The sequence below is a fragment of the Orbicella faveolata genome, unplaced genomic scaffold (assembly GCF_042242905.1).
Source record: "Orbicella faveolata isolate gen_17 unplaced genomic scaffold, um_ofav_v1 contig_1, whole genome shotgun sequence".
Lineage (NCBI taxonomy): Eukaryota > Metazoa > Cnidaria > Anthozoa > Scleractinia > Merulinidae > Orbicella > Orbicella faveolata.
The window spans coordinates 16,987,181-17,012,448 of NW_028301536.1; the positions used below are offsets into that span (position 1 = coordinate 16,987,181).

The 25,268-nt window shown below is 37.0% G+C and overlaps 2 long non-coding RNA genes across 7 annotated transcripts; one reads left to right on the forward strand and one right to left on the reverse strand.

Annotated features, from left to right (window-relative positions):
* The first annotated feature begins 1,630 nt into the window (after positions 1 to 1,630).
* Positions 1,631 to 5,941, forward strand: LOC110045645 (uncharacterized). 2 transcript variants are annotated; one of them, XR_002296272.2, is made up of 3 exons: positions 1,631 to 2,271; positions 2,723 to 2,787; positions 4,207 to 5,941. It is a non-coding gene; the product is annotated as an uncharacterized LOC110045645 (long non-coding RNA). The 2 variants fall into 2 exon arrangements; XR_016208125.1 differs by lacking the exon at positions 4,207 to 5,941 and adding an exon at positions 3,280 to 3,854.
* On the reverse strand, positions 5,918 to 21,469 carry LOC110045758 (uncharacterized). 5 transcript variants are annotated; one of them, XR_016208120.1, is made up of 12 exons: positions 21,201 to 21,468; positions 18,784 to 19,054; positions 17,948 to 17,985; positions 17,020 to 17,175; positions 15,934 to 15,978; positions 12,170 to 12,361; positions 11,079 to 11,260; positions 10,518 to 10,722; positions 9,724 to 9,863; positions 8,639 to 8,738; positions 7,722 to 7,823; positions 5,918 to 6,538 (listed from the first exon to the last, which is right to left on the reverse strand). It is a non-coding gene; the product is annotated as an uncharacterized LOC110045758 (long non-coding RNA). The 5 variants fall into 5 exon arrangements; XR_016208123.1 differs by having other exon boundaries at positions 10,518 to 10,601; positions 21,201 to 21,464; XR_002296287.2 differs by having other exon boundaries at positions 10,518 to 11,260.
* Positions 21,470 to 25,268: the final 3,799 nt, after the last annotated feature.

The window sequence follows — 25,268 nt, forward strand, 5'->3', positions numbered from 1 at the left end:
TTTTTCCCTTGCGAAAGATTTAATAAGGGTTTTATAAAAGACTCGAGAACTTAGGTAAGGTCTTTCATTTTCTTCATTGCAAATTTTCCAAAGCAAGATGAGGCTGTCAATAAACTACATTTCGTGTTCAAATAGGTGCCGTCAAATTTGCTACTTAAGTCAAGGAATCCCCTTGTAGCCCAGTGGTTACATTTCCGACGTTCGGTTCGTAAGGGCATGGCGTTCAGTCTCCGCAGGGTGACTCCGTTTTTTTTTTTTATATATTGGATGTTGGACTCCATTTCTTTTTCCTACAATCTTCTTTTTTTGTTTGTTTGTTTGTTTCAGCCAAGTTATTGCTGAAAAGACCTCTTAAGGAAGGACAAGAAACCTGACTCACCGTGGAATATATCCAACTTATTATGTCTTTTTGATTTAAGCTCTCTTTATTAGCTTGTATCCAATAAGCGAAGAACTGCAAAAGAACGAATCTTGAAGGAAATGTTAATTTTTTTTTTTTGCCTGCAAAAGATTCAATAAGGGATTCAAAAAAAAGACTCTATAACTTAGGCAGGGTCTTTCATTTTCTTTATATCATATTTTAAAAAGCAAGATGAGGCTGTCAATAAAAACTATATTTCTTGTGCATATAGGTACCGTTACATTTGGTAACCAATTCAAGGAGTCCCACTGTAACCCAGTGGCTACATTTCCGAACTTCGGTTCGGAAAGGCATGGCGTTCAGCCCCCGCAGGGGAACTCTTTTTGTTATATCTATGTTGGAGTCCACTTAGATTTTTTCGCACAATCGTCTTTTTTTCTCCTTTAATCCAAGTTAAGTCATTGTAAAAAGAACTTTTGAGAAAGGACATCAAACCTGACTGACCGTAATATGTATATCCAACTTATTATGTCTTTTTTCATTTCGGCTCTCTTTATTAGCGTGTATCCAATAAAGAAATATTTGTTACAAGTGGTTGCGATCTGAAACTGATTTCTAAGTGTCGCCAACAGTTCAAATGCCTTTCCTGGAAGCTATTTTGTCCAGTAAAAGTTAATACTTAATTAGTTAAAAAAACTTTTACCGCAGGCTTCAACTTCACGTGCATATCATTATCTGTCATTCGATAAAACTTAATTTCGATCGCCACCAAGGTAGACCAAACATGCAAAGTACGCGCGTGAACGCATTGCTCTAATCTTTTATTACTACTAGTTTTATATAAGTATAATAATTTATCACCACATCTATCGCAACATCGGATTAATAGAATTAAAAACCTTAAATCAATATTTTGCTATTAGAAGCGGATTTTCTGACGCAACAGTTGAAACCACTTTTCGCTCACTTTCAGTCAGTGTTTCGTTACCGTGACAATATGCAAATCAGTAGGAATTTCAGAGAAAATTCTCAGTTTTTTGTGGCGTTTTTTAGAGCGCCCGCTGAAAAACCCAAGCAAATTTTTATATCTCGTACAAGAAGAGTATTTCGACACTTTACAGCCATAAAATGAGCTCGATTCGAGCTCAGCCACATAACGAAAAGTCTTTTTGCAATTATAGACTGAAACTTGCTTTACAACAGCATCAAAGGATGTGTTTTTCGCAGTGACAGCTACCGAAAAACAGACAAATATAGCGTGCCAAAAACTTGTTCTTTTAATATTAGTATCTAATTTCCGAAGATACAATTTTAACTATTAACGCGACGACATTTTTGCAATGTATTTTTTGCCTATTGATTCGGCCAGTTTTTGGCCAGAGAGAGCGCGAAATCCATTTTCCCAACTATTCCTGAAAGTAGGCCGTATTTAGAAAAATGAACCCCAAAACCTTTGAAAACTCATAAATACGTCTCCATAAACTCGAAACAAGGGTAAGTTAAATTTTGACCGAGGCCCCCCTTTGCTCGATATTTCTGTTCATTTTCTCTTAAATATCCCGCACTTATATTAAAATCAAATGACAAACCAATCAAATGATCGCAGTTAATCAGGCATTCAGTGCGTGGTTACAAAACGTTCGAAAATTTAAATTGCAAATTATACATGTGCTGAAGTATTTTGCTGCGTTGCGTTCTTCGGATGTACATCATCCTTTCACTTTCAAGAATTCGACTTTTTAATTTGGCTTCGGTCACTTCTAGTAACAGGTAGCAAGCCTTCATTTGGGATGGTCCTTCCGTTTCCAGCTGCTACGAGACACAGTGATACCTGGGAAAAGAACTAACTTCAAATGAGCAAACCTTGCAACGACTTGCTTCGAGTGGGAAGTCTTTTGAGTCTTGCAAAGGTATGAACTGTACTCAAACCCAATGTATTTTTGTTGCGGTAACTTGGCGTTTTCTTCCTCGAACGTGTTTTACTCTGATAGTAAGCATTTCGGAAAAATTAGCACTTGTACAATATTAGTTATCCCTTTTGCACTCGTGAATGAACGCCGACATTTAGAACTTCTGACCGGGTCCGTACATTCATTCGATGAAAGGTGATCTCTTGTAGTAGACCGTTTGCAAGGGACTTATTATAAATTGGGTTCTTGTTCACTGAAGTGGATTTTGATATTCGGGTATTTTTCTCAGCGTCCATTAAACCAGCTTCAACGCAACGAAATGATCTATTCGAAGTACGTGTTATTATTCTATAGCAGAACCAGCCGAGATTGATTAGGGAAACCTGTATGCTTAGGTATTCTTTAAAGCAACCACATATTATTCATACAATCATTTTTATCCTTTTTGCAGAACTGATGAGAAATGGTGATAAAACGGACAAAATTCTATTAGGATCCCTGACACGATTACTTCAGGTAACTTGAACCTTTTAGTCTCTTGCTGGAAGTTTATATTCTTGTTACGGTGTGCCACAAATTTCTTTCAATGCTAGCTCGGAGAATGTGGAGTTGCATCAAAACAATTCGTTAAATGATTTGACTTGCTCTCTTCACAAACAACTAGTATCTTTGTCACGGTGGCAACGTGGTGAGATTGATAAAAAATGCATTCATTGTAGTTCACTAATGCGGCCTTGGTCAGACAGTTGAAAGGCTTGAAAATGAGAGAATAGGTTCAGAATTCAAGTCCCACTATGCGGCGCACGTCTCAATTTCCAGAGCAAGGAGGAAAAACGAATTGAAATTGTTTTTCTGACATTGTTATTACCGTTTTTATGGCTTCTACACGGCTCTATAGTGATGAAAGCCGACATGTTCGCACGATATTTTGTTTCTCTTAGAACGTGGTTTTGTTAAAACATAATCATTGATGTAATTACTTATGCTGCTTTCTTGCTCACTTTTTAGATTGGTGTTGCTGTGGCCCCTCGTGGTTTAAACCGATGAAATGAAGATTTAACAAAAATTGTGAATTTTAAAACCTTTGTTTACTGGTCATGCATGCTAAATAGGCCTCGGTGTCTGAAGGCTGCAGGTTTTCACGGGGCGTTTCTTGCTGGTTGGTTGCTGATCAGTGAACAAATCACAACGAAAGAGATTGCTTTAAATTTTTATTCGCTAAAATTGTCGGAAACTTCCGTCGAATCACCGTGCGCTTACGTTACAGAAAAATAATCTTTGGTGACCACTAGTTTTCATTACATGCCACAAGATATGAACTAGAACAAGACAACCTCATAGTCGCAAGGATCAACGGAGATTTGTTAAAAAACAAACATTATAAAAAACGAAGATTAAAGGAATCAGTTTTCTTCTTAGTCCTATATTATCGGGATTTTAATGCTGACAAAATGATAGGACGATATTAGAAGATTTTTACGGTTGACTTTTATTGGGGTTATTCTTCGTTTTAAGTAGACTTGTTACAAGCATCATGTTTCTAGACTACCCATAACTAACTTATTAAAGTGAATTTTATTTTCCGTGGGCCTTCATCATAATAACAGCGAATACAAGAAAAACAATTTTTGCCTACGCGAAATACCTTAATATCTTCCCCTCCGGGATTGAGTGACCTTGAACGACCTTCAATAGGCCGCACAAGATATGGCCGCTTCTGTTCGTTTACCATTTTAATGCAAATTAATTACCACGTGATTTCTGAGAGGTAAACAAATTATATTCGGGGGATTTCAAGCAGATTATTTTCTTGGAATTCTAATTGATTTGTCAGAGTGGCTTTATGATAATTAAATACGCTCAAATGTAAAACACTTGTGTAATATGTATTCAGTTGCAGAAGTACTGACATGATCTTTTGCTTATTTTCCTTAGCGTCTCCTGGTTACAGGAAGATTCTGATAGACTCTCATTGGTGGATTTTCAAGGCTTGTCTTGGATTCTTGGATTCGTCAGATGCCTGCTGACATGAAGAAGATTCTGGATCACGCTTGTGCAAGTAGTTTTCGTTTGGTAAAGAACAATAGTTTAGTTACTAATTTTGTTAGAAACCGTGACTGATCGACAATCAATTTATCCTCACAAAATGCAAAACCAGTTTATTGTCAAGCAGAAAAGTGACAAGAAAATCTGCATCTAATTATATTGTCTTGATGTATCGCCAAATTCTCACAACTGTTGCAACAAGAAACGTATAGGAATTAGGAAAGAGAAATTATACTTAGAATTGAATGAACGCGGATCCATGTTATTGAAACCACAGACCAAAAAAAAAATTATTTGCTGACCATATACACTCAATTTATTATTTTTGGAAAATCATCGTTTGCTTGTTTACCGCTGTGAGCTGAAATTGTTTTGAAATCTAGCCACGATTCGCTGTTTGATTTGTCATAATTCGACATGCAAATATTTAAACTACACAAATCTCTCAGATCACTCAAATTTTGAACTACGCATCCTGTCAATTTATAACGTAGATCGTTTCTTTGGCCAGCCATGAAACTAAATTTTATCAGTTTTTGGAAAAAAAATTGTTGATGGCTTCTTCACCGTCCAGTCAACCACTATTATTTTAAATTTCGACAGATTTCGCTGACTGATAGTCAAAATCTTTCATGTAGCAGATCAATGAAATTTTACATAAAACTAAGCTGTTGAACTGAATATTCCGCGTCGTTTCAGTTTGTTTTTGATTTAATTGTGACTTCAGGTGAACTCAGTAGGAACTGTCGCTTGAATCTCGCCAAATTTTGCTGTTCGATTACAGTCAAGTTCAGCATGCACTAACCGTACAGAAAAGATTTTTTAGAGCAACTTTTGTAAAAATAGTCGCCTTTTTCAATTTATAACGTATTTTTTGGCTGATCACATAACTCAATTTGTTTTGGAAGAATTGTTTTCGCTTGCTTGGTTACCGTGAAGTCAGCTGTTTGATTGCAGTCAGATTTGACATGACCTAATAACCGGTGCAGAAATTCTTTTCCGTCAGCAAAGTTTGAAAACTAAAATCTATGGTATGAATTGTATATATTATGTGTCGTGTCGTTCCATAACATGGATCCACACTTAATTTGTATCCAATGCTGTTAAAACTTTGGAGAAATATTTTATGCAAAGATGCTATCGCGTATGCCAGCGAAAGATTTATTTTTAAAACCGGAGCAAATTTTTGCTTGAAGCTGATGTAAAAAAAAAAAAAAACGAGCCAGTATTGAATTTCAGCGTTTACCAGCAACTTAGTGATACACTCGTTCGTAAAAAAAATAGGACAATTTTCATCACTTTTTAGTTTCGACTATTGCATTCCCTAAAATGAGAAATTTCGTTAAATTTTTTTCAGAATTCTCTCCACTGATACTTATAACAATTTAAAACGTTTCAGACTTAGTATTTGCTCGATAAAGCAACTTCATCATATTACTTTCGGTTATTGACTCTTGTAATTACTACAAATAAATTCCAGACTCAGAAATGTAGTTTATTGTTTCAACTTCTTTAATAGTTTGATTTGCAATTACTGTTGTAAACAAGTTACCTTAATAAAACTTGTAAATTAAGTTAATGGTACAAAACAATAAAAAAATAAATGAAACCATTGTTTCTTTTATTTCTGATTTGTCTTTTATTTTACAACGGGAGTTAAAAAAATATCGCGCTTTTAAAAGGGGCCTGGAAACTAGTCGGAATGTAGGCTATCTCTTTTACTATTTTTTGACTATGTAGAGTTGCCAAAAAGAAAAAAAAAACTGCACTTTTGAACAGAGTCTAGCCAGAAAATCAAACATATACTTTGACTTTCGATGGAAAAAATCCTTTGTACACGGCAAAATTTTTCCCGCCAAAAGACTTAGTATATTTTTGACTCAAAACCAGACACCAATCAAAAGCGCAGACTTTTTTTTCTAAGGACAATTTTTCCAGCCAAAAGACTTAGTTTTTTTTCCTTCGATTTTTTTGGTCCCTTTTAAAAGCACAATATCTTTAACCTAGAATAATTTTCTCGCCAAGAGACTTGGTCATTATTTTCGACTTGTTCCTCGTTGGCTTTCAATGCGCACATTCTTAATCAATCCAAGACAGTTTTCCGACTTTTCCCTCAGCACAGCATACATCCCAGTCAATTTTCTGTCGAAAGTCATTTTATTATAATCCACTTTTCCTTGCATGATGACTCCACAAAACTAACTGAATTTTGTCTTGGAATCTAGAAGGAAAAATACGAAATATAAAGTGAGACAAAGTATTCTTTATGCAGACATTGTTTAAATCGAACATTTAATGTGTACTGTTTACTAATTACAAGATACATCCATAGATATCAGCTTGGTGAAATAACAACCTATACGAAGGTTAATGTTTTTCATGACTGCATTTAGAATTGATGCTAGTTAAGTTTATGTAAACTTCTTGCGTTCTTAAACTACAAGCATCAAAATTTAAAGAAAAATACAGTATCCATTCCTACATGTAGCATTTCATGTATGTTTTCCAAAAGCATTTCGAACAATTATTTGAGGTTTTCTATCAAATTTCCAAGGTATTATAATTTGGCTTAAACTAACGTCTTAGTAACTTCTTGAAACTCCACTTTTAACGTCACGTCAACATAAACAAAACCGAAACGAGTAGAGTTAACAAATGTTCAAGCACATGCGAGGTGTTAAAAGAGCTCAAAAATATCCTAATTATTGGGTAGTCAACGTGTTTCAATTTCACCTGGAGTTAAAATCTTTGCAAAATGCATGTACCGTTCGGGGCTATCTTACTGTCAAATACACTAGTTTATTAAAGATCCATCAACGTTAGATTATTGTAATTCAGAGTAAATTTGACGTCGACGTCTCTGTTTACATTTTGCATACGACTTTGCTTAGAAAAGGCATCATGCCAGTTATAAATTGACTCTAAATTGACTCTAAACATTTAAATAGCTTGTGAAATTTAGTATATGGTGACAGGCCTTCTCCGCTCTTTGTGTATCGCATTGAAGCAGGTATTGGCTTCCAAAATTAAAACAGCGAAATTTCTGGGTAGCAAAAGCGCTAATGAACCCATACAATGGGTAAAACTTTAATCTTTTTAAGTATTAAGGGTATTTATTCGTACAATACTCCGTCAATGTTCAGAGTTGATTTTTTTTTCAAAAACTGTAAGCGAGTGTTTGCCAGTGAGAGATAAATAGATTCCGATTAAAATGTTCCTTCCATTTTAACCCTAATTTACACAATGCATTTCGAACCTTAACTTCAAATAAGCCGTCAAACACCTTTAAACACGTGAAACAGAACATTGGCCGACAATTAACACTGGATTGGAGTAAATCTGTTTTCGAGCAACCAGGACATCCGTTGTTTACATGTAGTTTGTATTCCAAGTAATCAACTAACCTTGTCAATTAGTCATAGTCTCGTCATCAAATTGCCCTTCTTTCCAAACTCCAATATCCTTTGTGTATTTCTAGCTTTTCCCATTCTATGCTTGCCTTTTTCCTGGAGAGAGAAAATACATTAAATAATTGCTGGGTAACGTACTTGTACTTGTCTGTAATGAATAGTGTAGAATGGTGCATATCATTAGTTACATAATCGAAAGTAAACACTTAAGCTAAGGAAAAACTTTAAAAGATGTTACGTGAACTACGAAAACGTGAAATTAACCAAGCCATATAGCAACATAGAATCAGAGTAATTATCAAAAAAAAAAAAAAAAACCTTTCAAAGTACGTCTAAAGTAACTTCCCTACATACAGAGTTTACATTTGTAATCAGTCCTAAGGTTTTGAATTTCTTAGAGTCTGCCATGAACAAAAAAATAATACGAGCTTAAGATTCGAGTGTTTTTTTTTTTTCCTTATTGTTTTTGGCGAAATACTAGCGCTTTTTCCCACACATGACGGAATGAAACAAATTCAGATTAACCAAGAAAACTGTTTTTCAACCTTCCTCCTTATCTTTGACAAAGTTTCGACTACATCAGTCACAACCTAGCTTCCCGCGATCTGTTGAAATTTGTGTTTACATGAGAAGTGAGCGTCTCACTCCATGGTCAAACACGAACATAACTCATCAACTGTGATCTTTTCGTCTGAAAGCTGTCTCGTGAGAAATTTAATTATGCTTTCAAAATAGTATTATACAAACACGAGCATGACTTCTTTTCAAGGGCGAAAGAACTCGAGTGGAACAAGTATTTTGCGGGAGACTTATCAGGAGGTCTGTTTTAAAACGCCACAGGCATGCGCAAGGCCAAGATCGCCGTCTGACACTTGCAACGATAGGAATATTGATAAAGCATAAGGACTAACCTCTTGTTTGAGGAACAGGTTTTATTTCATTGCGTCTTCATCTTCATGTCAACCACGAGAAACTCTCTCCAGCATTATGATATCAGCTGACCAGTTCTGCCTTTGTAGGAAAAAAAACCCACCATGATCGTTTCATAAAGTCAGCTGGACAATTACCTTTTACACATACAGCTAGTACCTCTTAATTACATTTTGAGTGCTTCCTAGTCAGGCCAGTGGTCGCATTCAATTGCCGGCTTTCATGTGACGCCATCAATTTCCAAAATAAGAAATTACCAATCCTTGTGAATTTTAGTTTCATGAGATGTAAGACCCTCTAATAACTTGACGTTTTGCAACGTTTAAGCCCGACAGGGTTCCTCATTATGTAATGGAGCACGGCGGAATTTCATAGTTTATGCGTTGGGTGACATTAATATGGCGGCTCGATAAGGCTGTTGAGTAAGTCAAAAGATGAGTTATTGCTCAAGTTTTTACTAACTAAACAATTCTTGCTCTAGACAAAGCATTAATTTAAATGTATCGGAGCTCTAGAGTAATAACGTTTCGTTTCAATGGCAAAACTCAATGACAGATGTTTCTGCTACTTTACGGCCGCCATGTTTGTGTCCCTCCGAGGGGCACAAACATGGCGACACCATACAAAGCTCTATAAATTTGAGTGAAACAGTTTTCCGAATAACGCGCGGATGGAAAATCGTACAGACTTAAAACTTGGCGAGGTTATTTATATATCAACCATCTTTCATATCTCAGCTTCTTGACTTAATTTATTGAATGGTTACGATTTTTATTTTTGATGGCGTGACACTGCAAACCAGCCATACTGGAACTATTTCTCAGTCATTATTCAGAATTTTCAAATAATTGGTCACTAGCGATCATCAGCTGTGATATGAAAATCAAATTTTGATTAAAACTAACTCAACCAAATTTTCTGAGTAAAATTAATTCCTCTGCCTAGTTGATTCTGCTGTAGCTATAGTAAGCTACTACATGTATCTCGGACTCATTTTCTTTGGGTTCTTTAACTCGGATGCATATTGTTTCAGATCTACAATAAGCCAATTAACTAATCGACTAACCTCTTAAAGAACGGCATTATCTTAACAGTCGTCTTTCTCTGATTCATCGCAATGCGATGATCGTCACTTTACCCATCCCACTGATGCTTGAAGTACGTTTGCTTGAAGGGACAAAGTCAGATGTTGGGTGATCTGCCTGTCTGTGTTGAAATAACAAAAAAAGTTCTCAAAATATGGAAGAAAAAATTTAGTAGGAGTGTTTTAACACAAAGGCTCATTCTAACAAGAAATTGATTTTTTAAAAAGAAATTTTCTCAATCGCTGTGTTTGCCTATCTTTCAGGCATTACCAAGTAAATTGATCCACAACTAACCAAAACGTTTTAAAACGAAGTCTGTGAAATAGGGCCTCACAAAATAAGGGTGGAGTCCTCCAGGAGTGGGTTAACCTCCGAAGTCCAATTCAAGAGTGTTTTAAAAGACGTCCTAGTGAACTCTTAAGTGTAGGAAATGGACTTGTTGTATAAATGTGGTCTATTTCAATCTATGATCGCAACAATACAGAAAGGCGATGGGAAAGAATTCCCCCTCCCTTCCTCTTTCCGCCCAGAAATGTTTACCCTTACATACACGTATATATTGCTCAAATTACTCAAAGTCGAACTTTTTTAACCGGTAGCTGCCAGGTCAGGAAGAGTACTCTGGTCTTGGCAAATGAAATACTATAAAAACCTTATTAATGATACTATACAAAAACCGTTTATTTTTTGTATCATAAAGGCAAAGCTAATAAAATAAAATAAATAAATAAATAAATAAATAAATAAATAAATAACAAATAAAAGAGAGACTAACCTGTGGTTTGAAGAACACCACTATCCTACTGTGTGTCTGTCCATGTCAATCAAAGAACGTTTTCATGAAATCGTGCGTGCTTACCTAATTAAGGAAAAAATGACACGATGAACCGGTGGTAAGACGAGCTCGACATATTAAACAGCTGCTTATTGGACGCTGCAAATACTTCATAGATCACGAGTCATTCTCATACTAAGAGTCTCTACAGAAAGTGGAAGAACATATGAAAAATTAACTTACCGTGCACACTTCCCTCAAGGACGTAGCTCTTGAAAAGCTTGTTAAATGTACTTCTGTTATTAAAAGGTTGGTTCCAAACAACCTAATGCTTCTGGTTCTAATCATTTGTGCGAAAGGCGTCCTGTTCTAATTAATGTATGCAAACTGGTCGTGCATAAAATTAAACATGTTAAACAGAAAAAGTCGCTCGAAGATTATCTTTTCAATACATACAACCGTTTATAAGTATATTTTTCGTGGGCAGCTTTCAACAAGGGACGCAAACTAAGTTGATTCCCTGTCAAGGAGACCGTTGAGGAAACATATTCTAGTCTTTACCTTTTTCGACGTCAAATGTCCACGCGTTGGCGGCCATCGTTTCAATACAACACCCATGTCAATGCACTAACTACACGGCGCTCTCTTGTTTAAGTTTCGCACCAAAGGCCATCTGCCAAGTCGATATGGACGAATTCGATGGTAACATCGTTAACTTCGCGGGTTTCTTGGTCACAGAATAACTTAGAGAAGATGAACATTTAGAAATGGAGTCGTTTGCATGCTCTTTCAAAGTACCACAAGGAGGTGACGGTAAAAAACGGGCAGGTACAAACCTCGGACCCGATCAACTCGGATGGCTAATTTACATAAAATGGCATGTATTGCATATGCCTTGTTCTTGAATGGTTGCCATTCTTATTTAAACCAGCGATCCGAGTAGATCCGGCACGAATTTTGCCCCCGCCTGCAAAAAACGAATAATTGCAGGTAACTGTAACGTGTAACTGTATTTCAAATGAGTGACATCCTTCAACTTCAAAACAAATGGATATGAGGGTAATTACTAAACTTTTGCGAAAATTTAAAGATAAAAACAAATTTTTTGCCCGCTATTGCTCACAAGATAATAAATTACAACAATAATAAGCAACACTTTTTGACAACTCGCACATTTAACGTGACGTTCTAACGGTGTTCAACCAACACGTGATTCTGGAAAACGAAAACGACCATATGGCCTCCGTTTTTGCTACTTTCAAGTACTGTACATGAAATTATTCCCAGGAGTAAAGCCTGAAATCCAAAGTCGCGAAAAAATTTTCCCGCGAAACCTGAAAAGTCCAAAATCCGTGAAATTAAACTCAAGCGAAAATCTCATGCCACACGGCTTTAGCAGATGTAGGAATTGTGAGCGATTTTGTTTTTCATGCAATTTGAGTGCGTTTGCATGCCTATTTCAACAATCACGCATTCCGGAATTGCGTAAATTTTTCGGGCAAGATGGTCACGGTCCCCCCCTCTCCCCCCCAAGTCCGAAAGGGCCCGTACGCCTATGTTCACATATCAGACAGATTGTTAAGTGAAAGGTGACTTCCAGCAATTAAACCCAGTGATGTATGCAAATATACGTTACATATCGAGTGACTCACCGCCAGTATTTGTTGTCCATCGTCCGTTCCTACTGCAGGCCACCAACCATTCGTTCGCTTGAGATCAAACAAGGACACAGTCTCTACGTTCCGTTTAGAATGATCTCCCTCTCCAGGAAGTTGATAAAAGGCCACACCTGCGGGCATTCTTGGCTGGTTTTGGTATTTTGTTTAACTTTATATCGAGTTGACCTTGCCGAAGGGAAAGAAAAGAGAACGTAGTTAATTACAATTAAAGAGCGCGAAAAAAGCAGTGTCACAAGATAGAACAAATTGAAACGCCTCTTGCTATCTGTCAAAAGCGTTTCATCTTTGTATGATTCTTTGTAGTAACAATCTAACTACACGTACCAAATAGTTAGAAAAACGCAAGCATGCCACTAGATAAAGAAAACAGTACTATATGCATAAAAAATTGCTACATGTAAATTATTTTGCAAAATTCGATGTTAACATTATTCAAGTTCTTTCTGGTCTCCACAAATGAACCTTATTTAAAAATAAATTTGCATAAGGGGTTCCTTCTTAACTACCAATTGGTCATGAATTTGTTGCTAAGGGACCGTTCATTTTTTATAAGGTAGGGGGGGCTGGTGGGATTTGGGGGGGGGGCCATGCGAAAAAAAATGGCTTTCGAGGGGGGGCCATCCCAAAAAATAAGGGAAAAAGGGGGGGTCACGTGAAATATTTTAGTAAAACTTTAAAATAGCATGATGTTTGAATATCAAAAAAATTGCTATAGAATAAACATAGAAGGCAGGATACAAATTTATTACAAACTTTCCTTCTGCTTTAAAAAAACGTTTGGTGACAAAAAGCATTTGTAGCTACTGAAAAGAAGTATTTAACACTGTTATTTTCGAATGCAACTTTCACTGGCACTCATCTTCATCTCCGCTGTCGTCGAGTTCTTCGTCGCCGCTTGCGCTGCTATGGGAGTCTCTTTCACCAATGCTGCAAGAAGCAGCAATGCTTTCCGTCAGAGTGTACTCTTCAGGGTACATGAAGGTGTAAACATAATCTCTGACTTCCCGCTCAAGGTTGGTGGTGATTCTGCTTCTTGCAGCATTGGTGAAATAATTTCCTTCCAAGAGCTGTGCGATGTATGGCCCATCTCTTCTAAATATCGACGTGGCAACATCCTCAACTTTAAGACACTCTTCCGGGACGGCCGTTCTAGGAGGGTACACAAGGCATTGTGGAAGATCATTTCCTAGCGGGTTTCCAACACAGATTCCATAAACTCGTTGGACGTTGTTTTCAGTCCGCTTCCTCTTTCTTTCATTTGACTTTCCGCGGTTTTCTTTTTTCCTTCTCCTTTTGTTGATGTGCTGTTTGAGTATGCCTTTGAATATGCTGTTATAATTGCTCTTCTTATTTTCTAGTGCTTCCATGTCCTGCGTGACCTTCGTCAACTTAGCTTCTGTACATTTGATCTGTTTTACGTTAAAACTGTGGGCAAATTCTTCGCCCTGCTTTAAAGCAAGCCCATTGGACTGAAAGAGTGTGGAATCGTGTTCCTTTATATCTTTCAATATGACATTCAACTTTTCCACCATTGCTCTGTGCTCTTTGATGGAGAAGTTCAGTTTTCTTCCATCACTGGGCTTCAACTGGTACCCTTGCATGGAAAACTCACTCGCCCTTTCTGAACAGCCATCCGCACTTAGAAAGATTGCTTCTTTTGCTTGTAAGATGTCAAACTGCCTGGATCGTTCAGCTGTAAACCTTTTCTTAAATGACTCGTCGCTTTCGCCATTATTGCGCATTTTGGAATGAGCCTCTTTCATGATGCTCATGTAGTAATGCGCTCTTTCCCCGATTGGATTAACAATATAAAGAAGAAAGAGCATGGAAGTGGCAGGCTGGTTTTATCTGACCCAGAGAGCGTTGCTCTATTTGCAGATAAGTTTATTGTCTAATCGAAGTTTGTGGTGGATTATCTTCAGCATCTTGAAGTGCTGGAATTTAAAAGGAAAAAGAGAGCAGAAGAAAAGGCAAAGTTAAGTAGGGAGGAGGATTATCCTTGGACTGAGTTGTGCGAAGATCTAACCAAGCCTAAAAAGCTACGTGTTCCAGAATTAAACAAGTACTCAAACCACCACGGGCTGAAGCAGCATTTGAAAAGCAGCAAGAGTGAGAAAGTAAAGGCAATTGTAAGACATTCATGCTTGTAGCAAAAGAGTCCTCTCAGAGCTGGCCAACCAACACTGAGAAATGCCAGGACAGTGACACAAAATGACAACAGGGCAAGTGCTGACAGCAGTGAAAGGGATGAAAGTGACAATGATGAGTATAACAGTGATGCCATTGACTCTGTGGGAGAAGATGACTCAAGTGACGTCATTCTTGCATTCATCAATTCAGATGAGGAAGATGCCAATGAGAGGCCAAATGCCACACGCTCAGGGCGAGCCATAACTAGGAGATCCGAAATTGACTTCTCTTTCTTTTGGTTTGTTTTTTAAACAACAGCTCTCTGTCGTATAGAGATTGTAAATATTGTCTTCATAGTGAGCACAATAACGTGAAGTAGGGGGATAATAGAGAAATATTAAAAAAGTTGAAATCTAAATATTTTTTGTTCAATTTTTTTTTTTGGGGGGGGGGCATCCCAAAAAATGACCGCTATAAGGGGGGGCCATGTGAAAAAATTGGTAAGCTGAAGGGGGGGTCATGCGACTTTTAAATGGTGCTTCCCAAATCCCACCAGCCCCTCCCCCCTCCCTCATAAAAAATGAACGGTCCCTAAGGAAGGTTTTTACCTATCACATTTTGAAAACCAGACCTACTAAGGATAAGCTTTTTGCAAAAGTTTCGTACAATGGCCACATTTGAACAGTTACGTGACCAGAATAGAACTAACACTCTAAAACTTAAAGGCATCTACACAATAACACCTGAACATTTAAACCAGTGTCAATAGATTAAGAACGTCCACGTGCTTAATGTTACAGTGGGGAAAAAAAACAAACCAAAAAAACAAAACAAAACAAAACAAAAATACAGTGACATGCTGAGCACAAGACCTTAACATTCACTCACATTATTTTGAAATTACAATCTTGGTTTTAAATGAAAAATGAATACTCTTCCTTGTTAAAAAAAAAAAAAACATAATTGGTGTGTGTTGGTTTTCGTGCGAGTTCATCACTGATTCGGGGGAAGAAGTAGTTTATTTCAACAGATGGTAGCAAACATAAATATTATCTGATCTACATGTGATTGGTGACCACTGTCAGTCGTTACATGGTGAACAGAGTTGAACCAGTGTTGAGTTATAGAAAAATATATAGAAAAACAGATCAAGCGTGTGTCATGTAGGTTCAAAATTGGTACTAGATGAAAGACTTGAGACTCTAATCCGGGGAGAGGGCTCCCTAACCTTTGCTAAGCACCAACTGACCACCCCTCTTTCTGGGATGTAAAGTCAGTGTTATCCTATCTTATTGAGAAAACACTACACTATTTGAGTTTCCTCTTGTGATCTTTTTAACAAATATAAATTGAGAGAAAACACCAGCCTATTAGACTCTAGCTAATATTTCAGAATTCAGAGAATCTTATAATGAAACTAAAATCATGTAAAACACCAAATTTTCTGTTCCCCTCTGCAACGGTCATCTTTTGAAGAAATGTATTTTGGAGAAAAGCAAGACAGCAGCAAATAAAGCTTTCTTGATGACCATAAACCTCAATACATGTAGGTTACCAGAAGTAAGGGACAAATTCCTATTTAAACTATTACAAGAGCATACATGTACCTCTAAATTTCCCCTCCGCAACAGACGGAATACTGTGGAATGACCCTATAAAAAGAACAGGGGTGCTTGATATTAATTTTGAAAAGAACCCCTAAGGGGTACAAAAATCTTGTTTTGTAGGCATGGCTTGAATAATTTTTTTTCACCCCTAATATAAGGAGGTACCAATTCTAACACTCATTAATAAGCTCACACTTTCATAATTTTTAATAGAGACAAGAGACCATGAACATGGTCTCTTGATAACGATAAAGAGGATTGCATCTACATGTAATACATGTACCTTCCTCTTGTAAAGTTGATTGTCAATTAATTGTCTCCTTCATATTTTTTGGGCAGCTCCCCCTGTGAACCTTTTGAAGCTGAATACACTAAGAGGTACCAAAAATGCCTTTTTACCCCTAAAAGGTATGACAAGCTGATCCCTCTCTGTTTAATATGGGAGTTCCCCCAGTGGGTTAAGCACTCACATGCACAGTCCAAGTTTAATCATGTTTGCAACCAGTGGCACTGAGGCTTTCTGGTGTCTGCTCATTATCTATCGATATTGGCTCTCATCAATGTGATCGAAACATTACAAGAAACACTCAGATAACTCTTGAAGAAAGCCCTTAACCTCAACTTAAAGACAAGCACTCCCATCGAGACACTCACACACACTGCTGGAGATAAAATTGGATGACATGCTCAGATAGAAGTTGGCATGGAAAACTCAGTCATTTGTTTTGTTGTGACGTAGTACTTTGGAGTAACCAAAATGGTTGCAGAGCATTAGTTCACTTTCACTTTCGTTCTAGAGAGGAAGGTTCTATGACTGAACAGCAAGATCAAGAGGAGTTGGCAACAGTGCATTCCTGCCCTGAAACCTAATTGCGAAGTTGCAACAGAGTGTGGAAAAGAAAGTGTAGTCGGCAGCGCCATTACAGCTGCACAACCATGATGGATTGATGGGTTAGTTAGGTGCTTAGCAACTCTGTATTTTGAAGGACAGAAAAGCTGGTGCCACTAGCTGGAAGCAATCATTAACTAAAGGTAGTGACAATACTCATGACAGTATGTAGACTTATTTATGGAGATGTGACTTGCCTCATTTCTTTCCGAGTCCTTTGCTGGCTGAGTCGTTTGACAGATGTGACAGCAGTTTTCTGGTGTCGCAGAATTTGTGACTTATTCTGTTAGGCACTGATGCTTTCTCTGTGTCACTTCATCCTCCTTGCTGATTTTGAAGAATTTGAAGAGGGCCTTACAAGATACAAGTGTAAAGAATAGTGGAACAAGTGAATTTAATATCAAAGTGAGTTTCAACCTCACCAGATAGCAGTCATAGTAAGCTTTTAATATGCATCTGATGGTATAACTCACTGTACTGAACTTAAGGTGATTCCTTAGCAAAAGAACCCGTCATAGATTTCCGATGAAACTTGGTATGTTGTTGTTACAGGACAAGGAGATATTAAAAACATAATAAAAAGAGGGGGTCACCATGCTTCTTGTCATGCCACAATGCTGACAAATATGGTTATTTATGTGACTTCTGGTAATCTCTGTGCACAACAAAATTTAATAAGCTGATTATTTTTCAATGCAGTGTCACAGTTATATCACACAGAGTTTGACTTTCTTTGATTGTTTATTCATCTATGTCCCAGAAAAAATGTCTTCAAATACCCTGCATTTTTTAAATCCTTTAAAGGAAACATAATTTGGACATGCGCTCTTGGGCCTGTTATGTCTCCCTCTGTAGTATTTATTTCATTTGCCAAAAAAGTAGCCATACAGTGTAGCTTTCTGCTAATATTTTCTCAGTTATTGAGGATATTGTTCTCATTGAAATTGTGAAATAAAAAGTGGGGGTCACTGTGCTCTTTTAAGAGGAAAGGAGCATTTATTTTGCTATCGAGCTTAGTTTGAAGGAAATCTCTTACACTTTGTACACACACTCACTCATGTGCATGCGCTAATGACGCGAAAGTCGTGTGTAGTAGGGATGCACAAAGCAATACTAAGGAATTACCTTTAGTTAATAGATAACCTCTCTCTTGAGGTGCCACCCTGAAATACAATGTACATGTAAGTGCCACAATCATGGACAACAAAATCCACAACTTGAGAGACGCCGCCCTCAACTGATAGCTGCACTTGGAGTAAACCAGTTAATACAGCCATTATTTGAATGTGTGCCCTGACAATTTGTTTCATGGAGAATATATGAAAGTCACACGACATCTGTGAATAATCCAGTTCTATTACGTAACCATACTGTTTTTCTCTGGACTAAGAGTGAACTTGAAGGTTGCTGATTTATGGATCCACCGGTAAAGTAACAAGGAAGTTTGGGGTGTGAAGATCTAGGCTACAGGTGAATCAAAACAGCTTATTGTGCTTTGCAAAAGGGTACTTTATGAAATGAAATGAAATGATATCTGTACATTGTGAAATGAAAAAATCTTTACTTCGTGAAAAGAAAAATATGTACTTTGTGAAATGAAAAATCTGTACTTTACAAAATGAAAAATCTGCCTTTAGCATGAAAAATCTGTGATAATGGATTCTTGCTTTGTGCTTTAAAAGCTGTAGTTTCTACCGTTAAATAAATATAAATTTGAAACTTACTTAAATGAAAATTAAATTGTCGTTGTCACAAGCTCATGGTTACGATAGGTCCATTCGATTCCCTAAATTTGTCAAAGGTATCGGACTGCCAGCCATAATTAGTGATTTGAAAACCATGACCAGCAGTCGACCTAAAAAAGATCTAAGTAGCCGAGTGTAAACCAGTATATGACAGTTTGAATTGGATTGGTTTCAATCTTTGATTCCTTAAATTTGTGAAGGTTTTTTAACACTTACGTTTTAGTAATTCCACCATCTGGGGACTCTGCATTCTCTGGCTACTCATCCTTGGATATTAGTGATCGCACTGTAAATGGAGTCTGTGGCTCATGCTGGTGTTCTTGAGTGACTGATCTCTCCACAGGCTATAGAGTTGCCACAATGGGAAGTGGAATTGCTACAGGAGATACATGTAGTGGCGGGGCTACTGCTGGCACTGCAGCTTATGGGCAGGCGGTGGAGACAGTTTGTTCCCCCTGTACCTTCCACAACAGATTGTCAATCAAACCTAAAATTTAATTCATATTGGTTGTTTAATTTACTATCAGAAACCTCATAGTAACAATACATGTATTTACCTTTGGGAGTATAGGAGAATCTTTGTTTACAATATTTGCCTCATTACCATAAGTGATACAGTTTCTGATGGAGCTACAAAGAGATTAATACTGAATATTGAAAGGGCACAGCCAATTAACTATCCTGAGGAATTTGAGCATGATGTATTGAATACTTTAATTTTTGTGCGATGAGGGTTTAAAAGCTCAAAATTTTACAAAGAATGTATGACCTCATTATCGCTTTTGCCACACAGAATGCGCAAAGTCATATGTTAATGAGGAAAAATGTAAACAATGACATCAGCAAAGATTTGCCTATAAGTAGCTAAAAACCCTCAGAAACAAAACATGTACATGATCATTGAAACACTGCAAGATCTTGTCATAATTTTGTAGCTAAACAAACATCAGGCAGCTTTGGCAAGCCTCCTTACATGTTCTAAGAAATTCCTCATACATCAGTTTTTATCCAGATTATTGGTACAAGGTAGTAGATCCCTTCCTTTGACTGAGACAAAAAAGAGAGCTAAATCCAATTCAAGCGAATTGTGTTAAATTTACTTAAATAAAAGCTACTTACCAATAACTGATAATTTTAAACTCTATTAATTTTTATTCCAATTCACAGATCTATTCCAATGTTTCAGAGGATTTTAAATGCTTTTTGCATGACATGGTGATCAGAGTACACCAGCAATAATAATGGCGTGGTGCAAGCTAGACTAACATAAGTGACTTTTTTGAGGGAATTTCTTTTTCCTTCAAAAGTGCCTAAATTTTTGCATGTGCTTGATTTCAATTTAGTAGTAAACATTCACTCAAAAAAAGTCACTTACGTCAGTCTTGCAAGCCAATTATTGTTATTGTGTAGCAGTGATACATGTACATGTAGATAATCTTGGGAAAGTATTTGCAGCTGTAGCAATTAATACTCTGTACAGACAGCCTATCAAGAAGACTATTACATTTGAAGGGGTACAAGTCAACTTCATAGTGGGCAACTTTGCTTTTCAACTCAGTCATGACTTTCTCTGTACTGTGACAGTTGTAATCCCTAGTGTCAAATCCAACTTACAAAATTAATGTGAGATCATGAAGTATCTGATCTCCCTATTAATTAATATTACAGTCAAACCCCTTGTAAGCGACCACCCAGAATGTCAAGCCTAGGTGGCCACTCCAGGAGGTGGTTATTTACAAGAACTTAGACCATATTAGGTCAAAATTTTGCCTCATTAGAATATGGTAACTGCCAAAGACAGCTAAGTCATTTTCAAGAAAAAATCTGTTAATTCCCATTGACAAATTTCTGTCTCTTGTACTACCCAGGAATTACTGTTAATGTCATGTTAGAGCACCTTATTATCCAATTTCCACTCTATTATCTGTCAAGTGGTCGCTTACAGGAGGTTAAAAACAAAAGAAAACTTCAAACTTTTAGTTCTGAAAGTGGTCACATTTGCTTGCGAGAGGTGGTCGCTTACAAGAGGTTCCAAGTATAATGATTTGACTTGGAAACTTTTAGTATTTTGTAAAACTGGTTGCTGAAGAGAGGTGGCCACTTACATGTACAAGAGGTGGTCCCAACCGGAGGTTCAACTGTATATCTAGTTCTGTGAGTGGGCATTGTGATTGGCTATGCAAACAGCAACATGACCCTGCATGTATGTTACTAACCGGGTTCACCCACTGTTTCTAGCAAGGAAATTATGTTCTTTTACCATATAATAAATCCTCTATTGACCAAGCATGTTCAGTTAAGATGGCTGGATGTTAGCATGTTTCTTTTGTCATGTTCTTAATAAACATAACCGTGGTCAATATCGAGCTAACTTGACCTCATGCCCGGTCAATATCCCCGACTTGTGTGTGTCACTGCACTAAAAAACAATTTCTGACATGCATGGGCCTCATGTACATGTACATGTACATGTAGCCTGACATACTTAAAACGACATGTACGCATAACGTTACTTTCATTTCTCTGATTTTCAGCAGTGAGTACACCTAAATATTCACACTCACGGTACATAACGTTTGCAAAGAATAACAAAATGAAAGTAAAGTTAAGTTTAACTGATTTCGCCGTTTTACCCGTCTGTGAAGCCACGTGTAGATCAGTACACAAACTGTAATTTCCTTGAGGATGTCGAAGGCACATTTTGAACCTCTTGGACTTGATTGAATCACTGTCCGAGGCTCATACGGTTCCTTCTGTTTAACTAACTTTGATTTTTATCACGTTTTAGACAGGAAACCTCTCTGCGATCCTCTCTGCAGGAAATTCGCAGCATGTAGCAACTTCAAAATTACGCGCGAAATGCATTATGTGAAGTAACTCATTGCTCAAAGTAGTTTCCAGTCTCATCTGATCTTGACGATAAATTGCTTCATAACATTGTCAAAGTTTAATTTCTTCTTATTCTAATAGAGTTTGGATGGAGAACCATATGGCAAGCCGTTTGTAGCAAAATTTAATCCTTGCAATATATGTTTAATCCTTTAAATAACGGTTTTATTTAAAGATAGAAAAAGGCATTCAATCCAATGGTAAATAAAATTTTTGGTTCAATTCAATCTTTTAATTTTCACGATTCAATCCAATACCTGGAATATTGATTCAATCCAATACCTAAAATATTGATTCAATCCAATACCTAAAATATTGATTCAATCCAATACCTGGAATATTGATTCAATCCAATACCTAAAATATTGATTCAATCCAATACCTGGAATATTGATTCAGTCCAATACCTCGAATATTGGTGCAATCCAATACCTGAAATATTGATTCAATCCAATACCTGAAATATTGATTCAATCCAATACCTCAAATATTGATGCAATCTTCCTGGGCCGAGCGCGGCCAACAGGAACGAGAGTAACTGAGCACTAGAGAGCACTGAAAACATGGCGGGCGAAGGAGAACTAGAGTTAGAAGTTGAGTTTCCTAAGTTTCTTGCAGACATCTTGGATAAAACGGAAATAATTTTTGAGAACTTTGACTCAGAAGTTGGAATCATGGAAGACCATTTCTTAAAATTCCTGTTGAGGTGCTCGAGGAACTTTGAGGACTAGGATTCATCTGGACAACGATAACAAAGATGATTGGAGTTTGGAGATGGACAATTCACAGAAGATTGACAGAGTATGGCTGAGAAGATATGAGGGGTTTCAACAACTTACCTGATAAGGAACCGAAATCATTCAAGAGTATGGATATAATTTCATTGCAGGTTTCTTTAAGTCCATTGGGTTACGGGTTCAACGGAGAAGAATAAGAGAAAGGTTAGCAAAATTAGATCCCCAAAATACTGTCTTGAGATGGGGTGCGTAAATTCGCTTTGGCATCTGGATGGACATCACTCTCTGATCCGATGGAAAATATTAATTCGGCTGTATAGACGGATTTTCACGGAGAATAATGTTTTTGAAATGTAGTGCCAGCAATAAAGCAGAAACAGTTCTTGAATTCTTTCTGGATGCCGTTAAGAGAAACGGAGAATTTTGGCCTTCGAGAGTACGAGTAGATCATGGTGCTGAAAACGTTGGTGTGTGCGATACAATGGAGCAGGTTAGAAGAGAGAAGAGGGGCAGCTTCACTGCAGGGCCATCAACACAACCAACGAATTGAAAGATTGTGGAGGGATGTTTCCGTTGTGCTTCCCACTTGTACTTTTACACTTTTTGTAGTATGGAATTGTCAGGCATCCTGGACACTGATAATTCAGTACATCTTTCCACCTTACACTTAGTTTTTCAACCAAGGATAAACCTTGCTCTTTGCCAGTTCACTGAAGCTTTCAACCACCAAAATGTAAGAACAGAAAAAAAACTGGTTGCCATACCAAATGTGGCTTAATCATATGATGCAGCCTGAAAACCCCCTTTCAAATGGAAAGTCATATGATTTTGAATACTATGGTGATGATCCTGATGGTCCAACTCCATTGGACAGTGATAACAATGTTATAGTTGAAGAAATTGACCTGGGACAACATGATTCATTGCAGTCATTTGTATTGGAAAGGGTAGATCCCTTAAGATAATCAAGTCAAATGGGAGTAGACATCTTCCAAGAGGCTCTAGAACTAGTGACAGTTAAACTTGGGCAACTGACAATTGTATAATACTACATGTGTGTGGGCTGGGTAAAGGAGATTATGGCCCTTAAAGTATTTTGGCAACTCAATTCACAACAGAAAACCTCACCCTGTATCAAGTAAATTATTTTCTCATCTTCCTTTTCATTGATATACAAAACTCAGAAACTGCTTGAATTACAGAATGCCTAACTTCTAGCAACACAACTAAACTGAAGAGAAATCAGGGCATTTGATAACTGCCATGTGCACTACTCTGCCTTGTAGATTTTTCAGGTGCTTATCAAAACATATGTTAAAATGTGGCAAGGTTAATTTGTTATCTTATTTTCAAAAGTACCCAGGAGACAAGACTAACCTCTTGGTGCACTGGCGTAATGGCTACTAACAGGACTCATGTCACTAGCCAAAACTAACCTTGCACCAGCCAGCCTTTTTCATACACAGCTTCACTGACTTTTTTATAAGAGTGGTCAATCTTGGACATTTCTTGTTGCATCTAAAATGTTAATAATAATCACTGAGAAAATTTCACTCCCACAAACACGAATCCTGTTTTTCTTCAATATGCTTATGTTCAATCTCTGATGTACTTTTATCAGTGTTGCCATTTTCTTTTATCTCCCTTTAATAGTTAAATATTTATCATATGCTTATTAAGGCAATTATTTCCATGAAATTCACTCATAGTTTCCCTGTTTTCATTAGTTTCTATTCTCTTCAGTTTTACTTTGTCAGGATAATTCTCAATTTTGTCTTCATCCAGTAGACCAGTACTCCATTCCATCATGATTGTCACAATGGCTAGTGAAAGTGCAAAATCTACTATTCAAAACTGAAATGTGTGGCTAGTTGGCAGTAGTGTTAGCCTTGAGCCCTGGGTACCCGATAATATTCACAACAAATTGGTGCCATGTTTGTAATAGAATATCAAGAAAAACATCGTTTTTAGGAAAGAAGTACCACATGTGGGTTAAATAATGCAAAACATGAGACAACAACATTGAAAAACTTAAAACACATCCCAATGTTCAATGATTGCTGTCTTGTAAAATGTAAAGGTTCTTATTTCAAAAATAACTTAAAGCCAGGTTTACACAAGCAGTTTTTGTGAGAAACATGTTTGACTGTGCACACGGCACAGCAAAAATTTTGTTTACAGTTCAAAGTTTAGTGTGCCAGTAATGATTGGACAGCAGAAATATGCACAATACCAAAGACCAATGTGGTAGCAAAATTTGCCACAGTTTATGTTATTTGCCACAAAAAGCTAGCACACACAGCTTTTAATAAACAAATATGTTTGTCTCATAAAAATTGGTTAACTTACATCTACAAAAGCGGCAGTAATAGAATCTAAATTTTCCGTGTCCCTTGTGTCTCGGTTGTAGCAACGTCTCATTTACCTAAGCAGACTAATGGTTTGATCAAGAACTTCGGCGTGCGCTTCTGCAACTTCTGAGTCAAAATTCTCAAAAATTATTTCCGTTTTATCCAAGATGTCTGCAAGAAACTTAGGAAACTCAACTTCTAAATCTAGTTCTCCTTCGCCCGCCATGTTTTCAGTGCTCTCTAGTGCTTAGTTACTCTCGTTCCTGTTGGCCGCGCTCGGCCCAGGAAGATTGCATCAATATTTGAGGTATTGGATTGAATCAATATTTCAGGTATTGGATTGAATCAATATTTCAGGTATTGGATTACACCAATATTCGAGGTATTGGATTGAATCAATATTCCAGGTATTGGATTGAATCAATATTTTAGGTATTGGATTGAATCAATATTCCAGGTATTGGATTACACCAATATTCGAGGTATTGGATTGAATCAATATTCCAGGTATTGGATTGAATCAATATTTTAGGTATTGGATTGAATCAATATTCCAGGTATTGGATTGAATCAATATTTCAGGTATTGGATTGAATCAATATTTTAGGTATTGGATTGAATCAATATTTTAGGTATTGGATTGAATCAATATTTTAGGTATTGGATTGAATCAATATTTTAGGTATTGGATTGAATCGTGAAAATTAAAAGATTGAATTGAACC